The sequence below is a fragment of the Bos indicus genome, chromosome 5 (assembly GCF_029378745.1).
Source record: "Bos indicus isolate NIAB-ARS_2022 breed Sahiwal x Tharparkar chromosome 5, NIAB-ARS_B.indTharparkar_mat_pri_1.0, whole genome shotgun sequence".
Lineage (NCBI taxonomy): Eukaryota > Metazoa > Chordata > Mammalia > Artiodactyla > Bovidae > Bos > Bos indicus.
The window spans coordinates 23,266,646-23,279,122 of record NC_091764.1 but is presented as its reverse complement, the minus strand read 5'-3'; the positions used below and the strand labels follow the sequence as shown (position 1 = coordinate 23,279,122).

Genomic DNA, 12,477 nt, shown 5'->3' with positions numbered 1-12,477 from the left:
GCCCCGCCCCCCTCGGCGCACCGCCCTGCGCGCCTGCGCGCCCGGAACCGTTGCGGCGGGGGCGGGGCAGCGGGGGCGGGGCCTCAGCCTTCAGGCGGCTGGATTTCGGCGGGGCGGGCGGGCTGGTGCTCCGCCCCAGCGCGGGAGAACCGGGCTGCTAGGTAGGTGCCAGCGAATGGAAAGAAGCAAAGACGTCTCCCCCCGTGTTTATAAGTCCCGTAATATTACCTGCGAGGACCTTAAATAGCCTCTGCACGAGCAGGGCCTAGCCACATTCCTCCTCGGCAAAATCGCTCCTGGTCAGAAAACGCCTGGAGGCCCCGTTGCGCTGGCAGCCTCTGTAGTGACTGCGTAGACGTCCAGAGAGCGCCGGTCAAGTGCGGGGCGGACGAGGGAGGCCTGGAAAGGTGAAGAAGACGTTGATGAAGACGTTTTATTGTTTTTGTTTTCCAGGGGAAGGGAGAAAGCACATTTCCTTTTTATTTTTTAATCTTTGGTTGGGGGTAGGCGTCGCTTGTATTCTTTAAAGAGTCAACTCAAGCTTAGACGTTTGTTAGAAGCCCTGGATAAAGGCTCCCATTTTATCCTGCCCTCCAGAATGCACTCATCAATGCTGGCTACTGCTAATATCTTCTGAGTGTATCTCTTGCTAAGTAACAGACATGGCCAGGTGTTGGGGCCGCCATCACCAAATAGAATGGAATGTCTCCTATCTAGGGGCGCTCAGTCTCTCCGGGACTTGGGACAAACGATTTTTGTGTTTTCACACAAGCGCCAGGATAGGAGCCAGGAGACCTACCTTAATGTTAAGGAGGTTGGTAAGGACGCCCAGGGGAGCCCCTCACCCAGCTCCATCCTGTCACCTCCACAGGGCCCGGGCCGCCTAGGTCCAGCCCCATCTGACAGTTCAGTTTTCATTCCTGGAGGGCCTCCTGAGTGCCAGACCCTGGCATCTCAAACCAGCCCCTGCCCTGCCCGGAGCGTAGGCACCTGAGAGCAGACAAATATTAAGCAATCACCCAAGAAAGTGTAAAATGACAAATGTGACAAGGTCTCAGGTGATAGAGGGTTTTATGGGGAGATTTGACCAGATCTGCAAGTCAGAAAAAGCAGCAGGCCAAGAGCTGAGGCTGAAGGAGGAGGAGGAGCTAAGTAGACCGGGAGCATTTTTAAGGCGGAGGGAACTGGGACTTACGGGAAGAACAGAGAGGGGGGTAGTGAGGAGAGTCCTCAGAAATGAAAGAAAAAGACTAGTGTGCCTGCAGACGGGTTCGGGGAGGTGGGTTCCCCTTCTGGCCCAGGGAACTGAGGATTGACCATTCAGAGGAGGGGGAGGGCTTTGGAGAGCTCAGAGTGGGCATTAGTCTTGTTTTTCTAGGCCTTGACCTCTTTTAGTTTAAGAACTACTGCGTGTAACTCATCTTCTTGCCCTCAACTTAGCAGGTGCAAGATTGTACAATGACTTAATGTTGAATAAGGAGAAATTAGGTTTTACCAAGGCACAATTGGAAACCTTATCAAGGCTATGCAGAGACATTTTCTAGGCCTTAACTTTCTTATTGAAGCCACTTGAAGTTTATTTCCAGATTTACAAACAGGGACAGAGCACAGCTAGGTAGGGACCCCAGTTCAGCTAACATGCAAATATTATTTTTAAATCATTGGTTCAAATTGATACAGTGATTAATCTCACTGTAGTCTTTGTAAGTGACAAGGAAGACTAAGTTTCTCTCTGCTTAAAACTCTTCAAAGGGCTGGCTTCTAGCTGGCATTCAATAAATGCTGGTTGGGTGAATGTTGGTTCCCTCAAGTCCTTCCTATGTAGTAATTATGTGAGGTGAAACACCAATCAGGATTAACTGGGGAGGAGAGAGGAAGATGCACGGAACCAGCTCACCAAAGGCAAGAAAGGCAGCAGCACAAAACTAGTGAGTGTGAGCACAGGGTTACATGCTTCTGGCTCCAGACTGTAGGGCTTGGTTGAAAACATCTAGAGTTCAAGTCTCACACGTGCCTAACTACCATAGGTAGCTTTTCCTCACCTCTCAAATGTAGTGTTTATACTATCTTGTACAGAGCTTAACTAAGCTACAAGCATGGATCTAAAAGTCCTTTAAAACTGGAAAGCATTTAAAGAAACGAGATTAAGGTATTAATACGGAAATTTTCATTGAAGATCTCTTTCTCCCCCCTTTCATCAGGGATTTGAGGAGTAATGGAGAGGGCCTTGGGAAGGGCTCTGGGTTTTTGCATTATGAGGGAGGGAACTTTATTTAAGAGGAATTCTGCAACAAATCATTGAAAATGAATGCTTTGATACTGTGAATAGCAACTGCCACCCCTTTTTGTTAACTGATTAACTTAACACATTATTGCAATTATTTGAGAGAAAGCTAACAGAAAAGGAAACTTGTGTGACATATGTTAGGTCTTCATTTCCTTGTGTCGGTTCCTCACACCCCAGCTCAAAGCTCCCTCCTTCGTGTTGTCTAATGTGTATTATCCACCTGAAAGGCACTGTTCAAAGCTTAGATCATATCTAGCCAGATCATAGTTGAGATAGATGCAAACTTGTTTTTCCTCCTCAGGGCCAGTTAGGACTGGGCTACTCTGGCTGGTTCCCTTTGGGATCAGAGTCCAATTTCAAGTTAATCGCTGTTTAGTTCACTTACCACAGTATTGTCTTACATAGAACTTATTATACACAGAGCCTCTTCTTGTACTATTTTCAAATGTTTGGAACCCCAGAGAGGGAAACAGTTTAACACTGCCTGTATAGAATACTTCTTTGACCTGGGTTCTTTTAACAATGTCTGTGCAGGGAGCTTGCTGCCTTCTGTGGTAACTGACTCACAATGTTACCATGAAGTAAACACCTTCTGTGATAAAACCAGTCATGACAAAAGATCCTTTCCGAGTCTTTCTCATCATAATAACAGCCAGTCTTTACTGAGTGTTAGCCAGTGCTGGGTGCTTCTCATGATCTCATATAAGTGACACCAGCAGCAGCTCTTCTATGAAGCAATTCCTATTTATTGTCCCCATTTTACAGGCAAAGAAACAGAGGGCATTGTTCTGTCTTTGTAGTCCAGGTTCTTAACCCCTGCACTGTATTACTGTGTGCTTATCTTGCTTCTATTACATGATAATTATTTCATGTGTGTTGTGTTCAACACTGGAGTTTCTTTCTGTTTTAAAATGAAAAGGGAGCTTTGTTTAAGGTGGAATCTGGAAGAGATAGTCTTAACAATGAAAGTGGAACTCTTGGATTAATTTCCTGTCACCTAAAGTGACTTTTTTTTTTCTTTTACCAAAGACAGACTACAATGGAGTGAGAAAAGTTTGAAAATGGAAAAGCCTTAATAGGTTCGAGCTTTAGGGTTAAAAATCCTAGGCAGCCCACTCCACTATTCTTGCCTGGAGAATCCCAGGGATGGGGGAGCCTGGTGGGCTGCCGTCTATGGGGTCGCACAGAGTCGGACACGACTGAAGCAACTTAGCAGCAGCAGCAGGATTCATCAATCCAACCCCCATTTGCAGAACTTTAAAAGTAGACTGTTTTGACCATTTAGAATCTTCTCTTATACTGAAATAAAGGAATGGTTTCCAGATTTGCAATTCATTTTCTATTTCCTCAATTCCTGCTTACTGTGGAGCACTTTGTTTCATGAGCATCATGTTTGTAATGCAGTTCTCTGTGGCTAATAAAAAAGTTTACTGGGAAGCACACTTCCTCCTTTCCGTCTTTATCACTCAGAGAAAGGTGTACACCGAGTGCTTATCTCCTCGGCAAAGGCAATGACTTGACATTTTCACCTACTCCTCCAGGACAGCATTTTGAACTTCTGCTTCATTTGAGGAGGGTTGTTTTTGCTACCCAACAATTTTACATTTTTGTTTGGGAATAAAGGCAAAAAAAGGATGTCTGCTCATAAGATAATCCATGTTAATCAGTTGCAATATACAGACCTTATTTTGCTCTAGAGTCAAACAACAAAAGACATTTAGAAGACAATTAGGAAGTGTGAACACTGAATATTTTATGATATTAAATAATTACTGTTACTTTGGGGGCCGTGATCATGTTTAAAAAGGGGAGTCTTTACCTCTTTGATCAAAAGTGAGAGCAGGACTAACACAGCACAGAACACATCACAGAGGAATGGAGACAGCAACAGTGCATGAATGACAGCAATGACAGCGAGCATCCGCCGAGTGCTTCCTGGCGAGTCTGCTCTACACACTTTCCAGGTGCTCATTTACAGACGAGAATATTTAAGTACAGATGAACTAAGTAATTTATCTGGTTCACAAAACTGGAAGATGGCAGTGGACACAAGAGTTGAACTCAGGATCTCAGAACTGTAATTATCATCACAGTGACAAACATTGATGCAGAGCTGATCAACAGAAGACACAATAGCAGTCTCTTATGGATGCCTAACCTTCTGCTAGAGACCATGCTTTGTTTAGATAAAGATAACTGGGAGGTGACTTTGCACTCAGAGCTCAAAAGTGTGCAGCCTGGGACAAGTCCTAGGCCACCTGGAAGTTTTGTATATGCCTGAAGGTTGAACTAAGTCTTTGAATGCACAACAGGTTCTTACATAAAAGTGTAGGAGAATTTGAAGGAAGGAGGTTGTAAAACTCTAACAAATATAAATTAAAAAGACTGAAAATTAGTACATTAAAATATTGACAATTGGGTGTCTTTATTGCTGGGATCGTGAGGGATTTAAAAAATTCTTATTTATGCTTTTCCTCACTTTCCAACATTTCTACAACATACATATATCACGTTGGTGACTTTTTTAGGAGGAAAATCTTGGAAGTCATAAAGACAAGAACTAGCTTTTATCAAACTCCAGCAAAGGTTAATTGTATCTGTTTGTAGTGACTAAAACAGAGGAGGTCTTTGACCTTTTCTGGCTGTTTAAAAACTTGTAGGTCAGATCCATATAAGTTCATTAATTTGGTTCTGCATAGCTGAGTTTATCTCTTTCTCCCTTATATCTGTAAGTCGAAAGGAAGTTATTCATTGATAGATATAAAAACCAATCCTAGATTATACAGATGTGCATTGTTTTTGTAGGGTTTGGTTTTTTTCTTTCACACTGTAGGTTACTACCAGTAGATGTTCCGTATAAGGAGCCTCTAAAGGATCATGAACCTCTTGGAATTGTATGCAAATCTCTGTGTGTTTGTGAACGTATATATCTTTTTTAGAGGAGATGAGTTCACAGTTTTCATATATTTTCAGGAAACCCCTCAAAAAGATTAAGGACCACCACCTGAAGCAGACCCACCTATAAGTCCCAGACAAGGACAAAAGGAGTCTGAGTTTTTTATTAGGAAGCTAGAGTCAAAGTTGGAATCAGGCGACACTGTCAGTCCAGATGTGGGGTTCAATAAAAAGATATTACAGTCATGAGTTGCTCATAAGCTTGTAAATAAAAATTCAGATTGTAGGGACAGAAATTGTCTAGAACCAGATAGAACACAGCAAAGGCAGTTTTAGTAAATACCTGTCACATGAAAAGGAATTGATTTAGATTTGGGTAAGACAAGAATTTTTCCAGTAATACTTATAGGTCAACATGAGTTAATGTGGCTGAGCTCCCAGATAACTATGTGATGATTCCAACTCTCCTTCCTAAGAGGTCTCTCCACATGCTGTGAACAACTTACAAGAGATTCAAGGATGATGGACTCCCTGCTTTCAGTTACTGCCTTACCGCCTTCATTAAATTTGCAAATATGTCTGAGGCTTTAAAACCTTTAGGGAGTGACCATGGAAAAGTCATCATCACCATCATCATCATACTTGAAACCATATCTTACAAATGCAGATTACTATAGGGTCAAGATGTTCCACAAAATAATAATGATAGCATTTGGTTTGGGTTTTGTAGCTCAGAGAATGAGAATAACTTATTTCAAAGATTGGATGGTTAGTTGGACTGGTTGATGGAACACTGGCTGAGTTTATTTCTTTAAATTCAATACTTTTGTGGAGGATACAAAAAAAATAGAAGACCGAGTTCTTAACCTGAAGACACTTGCAGTCTTTTCAGGAAACATGAAACAGTACAAAGTAGTATTTCCGTATAGAGTTCAGCATTTAATTCAGGGTGGTCAGGTGCTAAATTACAACCATATTCAGAGGCTAGCTGAGGGCTCTTGAAAATTGCTGTTTGACAATAACACACATATGCATACACGCCTGCATACACAGATTCCCCCTATCTCTAGTGAAGGTAGCTTTCATTATCAGTTTCCTTTCATTTTTGAAAAGAAAATTAGTGATACCTTAAAGTATTGTGTTAGAAGACATCTTCTATTTCAGTTTTATATTCTTCAGGGGTCTTCTGTATTCCAGTTTTTTATCAAGTCACATTAGTTTAAAAGGCAAACATCCATACACAGATGCATTTTCTATTGATGAATTTTTCAGGCTGAATATTTATATATCTAATCATCGAAAAAAAGTATTGTTCTACTTTATTTCTCAGAGTCAGGTAATGTCAGGATAAACATTTATTTAAGCCACACATAGTGTAGTTTTTCGGCATTTAAGAGACACACTTGCATTTCATAGTTTTGCTTACCATTTAAATCTCAACCATAGTTTTTCAAATATGGTACTATATGTGAAGACTTGTCTTTATCTCTTTTAACTTTTTGGAAAAATTAATGATAAAATTATCTTTGGTTTCTACTTATATGTGGGTTAATTAGATAAGAGATTTTTAAAATTCATATTTGAAGAAACTAGGGGAGGTTTGGGGCTTCTCAGGTGGCGCTAGTGGTAAAGAACCTCCTGCCAATGCAGGAGACATAAGAGATGCAGGTTTGATTCCTGGGTGGGCAAGAGTCCCAGGAGGAGGGCATGACAACCCACTCCAGTATTCTTGCCTGGAGAATCCCGCGGACAGAGGAGCCGGGCGGGCTACAGTCCATAGGTTTGCACAGAGTTGGACACAACTGAACTGATGTAGTACATGTGCACAGGGAGGTTTTAAGACAGAATACATCAATATGTACTTGAGAAAAATCTCAGGATTTATGTTAGGTTTGAAACTGTAGTACAAAATTGTGAGATACCTGATCACAGAAGCACGAGCCATTTGTCCATAGGTTTTCTAACAATGCCATTTGCCAAAGCCACTGTGACAGTCTAGTCTATAGGGAACGGCACACTGGGCTGAAAGACAAGCTCTCTGGGTTCTGATGGCAGTTCCTTTATTATCTTCAACTGTTTTCCTTCTGAAGTGGAAGTATTAATACCTGCCCACCCATCTCTCAGAGGTTCATGAGGACAAATTGCGATAATAATTAAAAACACTTTTGGCAAAACAGAATGAGTTCAAAATGTGGAGATAAACTTCTTTTAAAAAATATTAATTTGTCTTTGGTTGTGTGGGGTCTTAGTTGTGGCAGGTGGGCCTTTCATCGCGGTGTGTAGTCTTTCTAGTTGTGGTGCACAGGCTCTGCAGCATGTGGGGTCTTAGTCCCCCAGCCAGGAACTGGATCCACATCCCCTGCATTGCAAGGCGGCTTCTTAACCACTGGACTCCCAGGGAAGTCCCTTAAGATAACTATCTAAGAAAAAATTTGATTTAAGTGAAAATCAAATGAAAGTATAACAATAGTCACGTGTTTCCCCCAGACTGCTACAAAAGTCCAGGAAAATTCTGTTTAGGGAGACTCTAAATTCTCTATTACTTTCAAAGCATTCTTTCCCACAGTGGTGATTCCAGCCACATGCATTCTGTGAAACAGCATCTGCCCCTTACTCTGTTGCTGGTAAAGTATAAAGAGCGTGGGAAAAGATGAATGATTTGGAGAAAAGACACTTAGGGTAGAAAGGAGATTACTGTTAACAAATGGTTGTTAAAGTTCTTTAAGAAAGGGTTCCACCTAAGGATTTGTGGCAAGCTTATCAGATAGTCTAGTCACCATCCAAGGCAGCAATGGGAGAAAAACTCTTCAGGGTGTCACTTAAGAGCCTGTGTTTTCTTTTTCCCAACTTCGTATCTTTACACCACCTCTCATTTATCTGTACTCCTTGTTTAACATTCCTCTCTTCCCCCAAAGCCTTGCTAGAGGTGGGAACTTCAAGTCAATAAAGGCTTAAGTACATTTTTCTTGAGGAAATTTCAGAGTATTTCCTGCTTTTGTCTGTAATTCATGATATTGTACCTGTTTTTCTTGGGTAAAAGAAACCAATGGCTAAAAACTTTCTAAATCTTTCTCCTACTGCTGCCTACACCATCTTGAAGGCATTCTTGTTTACCCATTGCTGGTACTGAGAGCTTTTAAAAGGGTTAAATCCATATTGCTATTCCAGAATCTTTGAAAAAAACAAATGTCTATAAATGGTTGTATAAATTACAATAGCCACTTCAAAATTTACTATGTAACTATTTTTTAAAAGACTAAGTAGTTTCTAAAAACAAGGCAAGAACTTGTAACAAAGTTAAAGTGTAAGAAGTACATATAATACAGTCATAATTATATACAGATCCTTGAGTATAGGTGGGTTTTTTTCCTGCATGCTTTTCTATATTTTCCCAATTTTCTTGCATTAGCATGTTTATATTAGAATAGAATGCCTTTGTATTTTTTTCCCAGCCAAATCTTAATCACTTTCACATTGGTTAATAAGAATAAAATCATGTATAATCTTAACAATAATTATTAAAAAAGAATTCTGGGAGGATTTGGTGAACAATGAATGAATGAGTTCACTCCAGACCATTCACCTTTAAGTCAGTGCTAGAGCTCAGTCTGTTATGTGCAAGGTAGGAAGTGGCGAGGTTACTGTAGCTTTGTGATAGACTTCATTTAACCTCAGCCACTGCAGGCATGGATACCTCGAAAGACCCCATTACTGCCCCCCACTTCATCCTTCACTATATCTTTCCTTTCCAACTTCCCATTTTATTTCCATGTTTCTCCAATGACTTAAATCAATGGGCAGGAAGGGAGGGAAAAAAATGAAGCAGGTCAAACTTAAAGGTATAGGACAGATTCTTTTTTCCTTACTTCTATCTCTGCAGGCAGGAGAGGTCCCTTTGGACAAGTTCTGAGAAATAGAACTATTTCATGTGACTGAGCACTCAACTACTTCTGCCAATGGAGCTTGTGACCCAGTTGTGGGAGTGGAGTTGAGTTCCCTTTTATTTCTTCAAGTGACTTTTTAAAAGGCACTGGAACTTGTAACAGTTTCTTTCTTCCTCTCTTTCTTTTGAACACTAAAAATTCACAATAATAATTAATATTATCCTGTTAACATTTTGTGAAACTGATCAAGGCCTAAAGCAGCTTTTCTGGCATAAGATTTTTGCAATATCTAATGTTATGTGGCAGTCTGGATGGGGGCGGGGGGGAGTTTGGGGGAGAATGGATACATGTATATGGTATGACTGAGTCCCTTTGTTGTCCACCTGAAACAATCACAACATTGTTAATCGGCTATACCTGGGTACAAAATAGTAAGTTTAAGAAAGAGATTGTTGCAATATCACATTCAATAAAGTTTTGTGGGTGGAGACTGAAGTCATATTCAGAAGTGCATATTCAGAAGCCCCTTAAACTCTCCATTAACTCTCTAAATATACTCAAAATTAACACCAAATAAATAAATAAAGTGTTCTGTGATATTCAAGCAATATTTTTTCAACCTTTAAAATATTGTGGAGGAAAACTGTCTCTAGAAAATTTTGCCTTTGCTGTTTATTTTGTAACATATAATTTGTGCAATTTAGACGAGTCCCCTAAGTACTGTCTAGTAGGGAAGAAAAATAAATATTTGTAAGTTGAGAAAGAAGAACAATAACAGATGTATGTCCAGAGTACTACCCGCTCTGGGACTCCAGAAGGCCAGCAGCAGAAGTCTTAAAATGAGAGTTTCCAGGCAAGATAAAGAAGAGGGGCCCAGGCTAAGGGAAGATCATGTTCAAAGGCACTGCTGTGTGCAAAAGAATCTTTAGGAAAATGAAAGCTACTTGCTGAGAATAGCTGAAGACAAGGCCGAAGAAGCAGATACTAGTTACGTCACAGAGCTAAATGCAGGGAGTTTAAGGAGTTTGGACTCTGTTGTATAGACAGGAGTTATCAAAATGACCTCAGAAAGAGTTTTACTGGGCCAGCGCAGCTGTTGTAAAATAGCTTTAGGCTTGAATGCCTCTAAGTGGGATAGGTCTTTTCCAGGTCCATACTGCCTCCTGCTTGGCTATATCATATCATTAACTTTGCACATTTAAATACCTGGCAGTGAGGAGCCTGGTGGGCTACCGTCTATGGGGTCACACAGAGTCAGACACGACTGAAGTGACTTAGCAGCAGCAGCAGAAGGCATTGTCTCAAGAAACCTCCAGGTAGATGATGGAGAGCCACAGAAAGACTGGACTAGGACAATGGCATGATCCAATTTGTAATTTAATAAGGTTAGGCATACATTAGAGAACAAGTTTTGTGACAGCTGGTGGCACAAACTGGAAGGAAAGGCTGGTCAGAAAGATTATTTAGAAGATAGAATCTATAGGACTTGGTAACTGATCAGGTGTGGAAGATGAGGGAGGAAGTCTAAAATGGCTTCTAGGTTCTTTCTCTGATAAAGTGGTAGATTGGGGTATCATTCACTGAGATGGCTTTGCAAAGGAAGTAGCAGGGCAGAGGCAATGCAGGGATGTTCAATTTGAGACCAGGTAAGTCTAAGGTCCTGTGGGCAAGATGTCTAGCAGGCTAGTAAGATAGATCCTGTGGACATCCCGATCCAGATCCAAGCCACACTGTTGAGCCCAAGCTTCTCTTAATTCTGTCTGTTCACCATCTTCCTTGGCTGTATCCCAAGGAGACGCTAGACTTCCATTCTCACTTGTCCCTACATACCTCAGTTCTCAATTTGTATGCATCCTGTAGAGGTTTTAAGGAGGAGGAATGCAATCACGTTTCATCTTCTTGTGACTATTCCCTCCCTCTTCCACCTGTCCCCAAGGTTGTTTGTGCTATTATTGCTAGGAGGCAGTTGTGACTGCATGGTTAACCACCCAGCAGCCCAGGCTGAGAGTTGTGGGCTGTATGTGAACACGTCTGCCAGCAAGAAGTGGCAGACACTCAGCCTTGGCCTTGAACACATCTGGCACAGAAGGCTTCCCCGTCTGGTAAAGATGGGCTAATTTGTCTGTAATAGGCCCCTCTACTGGAGGGGGTGGAGCTCAGGCTCAGCTGTTCATGGTGCTGGAACTAATGGCAAAATCATACTTAGGAGCTTGCAGGACACCTGCAAAAGAATTTCTCTGGGCCATAAAGCATTTGCATTGCCTTCAGTAATTTGAAGGTTTCTCCTCTGGACCTAAGAGGAGTTTGGGTTCTATTAATAAGATCTACTTAAAGCATGCCTCAAAATGACCAAATTCTTATGTGACTTGGGCATGTGAAGCTATATAGAAGATGAAACAAATGACTGGCGAGTGCAAACCAGGAAGGACCTCCACCCAGCAGGTATACTCAGTGGTATCCCTCCACAGAAACTTAGGGCTCTGCGAACCTCAAGTAGCTCCTTGATGCTTTGGGTAATCTACATAGTACCCGTTGAGATGGTGGGAAGGAATATCTGGGTTAAGGGTGACAGAAGATCCCCTGGAGAAGGGAATGACTCCCCACTCTACTATTCTTGCCTGGAGAATTCCAGGAACAGAGGAGCATGGCAGGCTAGAGTCTATAAGGTCACAAAGAGTCAGACATGCCTGGGCGACTAATACTTTCTCTTTTCAGGGTCATTGATGCTTATTTGAATACATTTGTATATTTGTGTTTATTTTAACTATTAAAATGCTGGTTGACAAGCTTGGAAAAAAAAGAAAAAAGGAAGCTAAACAAACATAATTCCACCATCCAAAAGTCCTCTCCAAATCATCATACCTTTTGATGAGTCTTTAGCCATATGTACTTACCCTGTTCCTTTTCCTCCCTCTCCAGCTATATTCCGAGGTTGGAACATTTCCACCAATCCAGAAAGTTCCCTTACCTCTTTGCAAATAAGTCTGCTTTCTTCACCTGCTCTCCACTTTCCTAGACAAACACTCTTATGATATCTATTGCTACAGACTGGTTTTGCCTGTTCTTGAAATTCATATAAATGGAAGCATACAGTTACACTGAGTTTTATAATTTTTTAAAAATAGTAACATAGGTGAGTCATTTCTATTTCAATAATATTTATCCACAATATCACTTTTAATAGAAAAATAATGTTGATTTTTTATGAATGCACTGCACTATATTTATTTATTTAAGCAGTTCCTACTGATGAGTATTTTGATTTTTTAAATTCTCTTCCTTCCTTTCTTCCTCCCTCTCTGCCTCCCCTCCTTCCTTCTTTCTTGCTATAATGAACACCCCAGATATTACTCTCACTATAAGCAAGACTTTGCACACAAGGCAACATGAGATCACATTCCTAGAAGTGGA

The 12,477-nt window shown here is 41.2% G+C and overlaps 1 long non-coding RNA gene across 2 annotated transcripts in view; it reads left to right on the top strand.

Moving 5' to 3' along the window:
* Nucleotides 1-56: 56 nt before the first annotated feature.
* LOC139182952 (uncharacterized) overlaps nucleotides 57-12,477 on the top strand; it is a 232,703-nt gene continuing 220,282 nt past the window's right edge. For both annotated transcript variants that reach the window (XR_011566452.1, XR_011566453.1), the window contains exon 1: nucleotides 57-161. This is a non-coding gene — a long non-coding RNA (uncharacterized lncRNA). The remainder of the gene's footprint in view (nucleotides 162-12,477) is intronic.